Source organism: Pan troglodytes, chromosome 3 (genome assembly GCF_028858775.2).
Source record: "Pan troglodytes isolate AG18354 chromosome 3, NHGRI_mPanTro3-v2.0_pri, whole genome shotgun sequence".
Lineage (NCBI taxonomy): Eukaryota > Metazoa > Chordata > Mammalia > Primates > Hominidae > Pan > Pan troglodytes.
In genome coordinates this window covers 74824264-74826397 of record NC_072401.2, presented here as the reverse complement: position 1 = coordinate 74826397, position 2134 = coordinate 74824264, and the positions used below count along the sequence as shown (strand labels likewise).

The 2134-nt window shown below is 40.2% G+C and overlaps 1 non-coding gene across 1 annotated transcript; it reads right to left on the bottom strand.

The window, feature by feature from the left end:
• Window positions 1-1758: 1758 nt before the first annotated feature.
• LOC112209072 (U6 spliceosomal RNA) lies at window positions 1759-1865 on the bottom strand. The gene has a single exon (XR_002943752.1). It is a non-coding gene; the product is annotated as a U6 spliceosomal RNA (small nuclear RNA).
• Between the last annotated feature and the right edge of the window lie 269 nt (window positions 1866-2134).

The window sequence follows — 2134 nt, the reverse complement described above, 5'->3', positions numbered from 1 at the left end:
GCAAAAATGCTCCAGGATGTCTATTCTTCTAGTTATATATGGAATTTCCTGGACTTCATTTGATTGCTTGGGATGGGGGCTGAGTAGATGCAGCTATTTCCAGGCATCGTTGCCTTTTCTTTCCTGAAAAACCATTGTGTTAGCAACATAGTTCCAGGTGGGGCAACACTATTCACATACATTTTGTTTTTTACTATATAATCTCAAACCAAGTTTTCTTTTTAGAAATATGCATATACACTTGCAGCTAATGCTACTTTCAACAATCCTCTGTGTAATACTATTTGTATGTTTCTTTTAATCGTTTTTACCATTTTAAGGCCCATTTTTTTCCTGTGCAATTTCAGGAGGCTTCTTCCCCCTCCCCCATCACCCCCTCCCCGCTTTCCCATATATCTGTATATGGGTCATTATCCTCTTCTCCATCAACATCTTCTCAGCATAACTGAATGCCCTAGGGAGATTGGGCTGGTGAGGCTCTGCCATGATTAATGGATTTCTTTTCACTCTTCAGTAATTGGCTGGCTTCCACTAAGGGCAGCTAATGTCTCTGTAGCTAGTTGGATTAAGTAGATTAGGTTACCAGTATTGCTGCTTATCTCATTCTAGAATCAATGATCCAATTCACACGTTCACCACCTATAAGTCTGGGGAAACTATTACACAGAAGCCCTAGTAATTGATTAGTGGGTATTTCCTGAAATGAATCATTTATAAGGTGATGCCTTGGTTCCCAGCCTATTTCTGAGGCAATTAGGACCTACTGAGTTGCTTATTTGTTTACACTTTGATGACATCCATTTATTTCTGGTCTAAAGTCTGAATCTCACACCCAGTTTCTTAATGTTCTGGCCACCAGCTCTTTCTCATTTCTTTGTTTGTGCTTCTTTCTGAAATCTTTTCAGCCAGATGCCCAGTTTATGACACAGCTGATCCCCAGTATCTATCTGTCTGTTGATTTTGATAGCGCCGAAATAGGGTCATTTTGATTCTTGGAGCAAACTGTAGCCAGGACCCACCTCCTTTTGCCTTTGCCTTCTCAGTGCTCACTGGCCATGCCAGAGGAAAAGCCTGGAGGGGATGTGTAGGTAGAGGACACTTGCAGAGTGCTCTGACTCTCCTCCCAAGACCTGTATGTCAACAGAGCCTGCCAACAGAGAACAGCTGTTCTTCCACATGAGAGTCTGCTTCAGGCTGGAATCCTTTTTTACAATTTATGACTTCATATATGCCAGGCACTAAATTACAGACTGTACCTTAAAATCTGGGTGTGGTGGGAAGTCAGGTAATAATTGCTACCACACACTGAGCACTTCTATGAGCAAGGTGGTTTGTGCTAAGAGTTTTTCCTACAGCATTTCATTTAACCTTATAGCCATTGTGTGTCCTGGGTGTTATCATCTCATGCAAGAAACCTAAAGCTGATGGAGGTTATGTACATTTTCTGGGTCATTCAGTTAATAAGTGAAGAAATTCAATCAAGCATTGACTTAGCTAACTCAAAATGGTACTTTTAACCAGTACAACATCCTGCCTCCCTCTTGAAAACATAAATGATTGGTCAGAATTACATGGCATTAACTAAAAGGAGGTCACAGAAAGGCTGGTCACAGAAAGGTTACATGTAGGCTGCATAGCCCTGGGCTATAGAGTAGAAGGAAATGGGTCCTAGAAAGCGTATAATCCCATGGTTCTCAAACTTTTTTTTCTTATTGTGGTTAAGAAAAACATAACATAAAACAAAAGATGGGATGCTTCAAAAGTTTGTGAAGATACAGCAAGATAGCTGTGCATCTTTGCACAGGGGCCATGGAATCTTCTCTGTATTGTTGCAGTTTTAGGATATACGCTGCCAAAATGAGCACTCCCAAATTTTTTAACTTGCAACTCACAACGTGAAACACATTTTACATCATGACTCCATACACACATCCATCTATAACTGAAACGAAATTCTACTTTGTAATCCTTGCACTTCTTCCATGTAGTACACTACATTTTTCTATTACATTTTCTATTTAAAAAAAAAAATCTGGCCATAGCCTATTAAGTGGACTTTACAACTTGCAAATACTGATCTCTAAACATCAACGGATGGAAAATGGAGGCTCCAGGATATGTTGGATACCTGGCG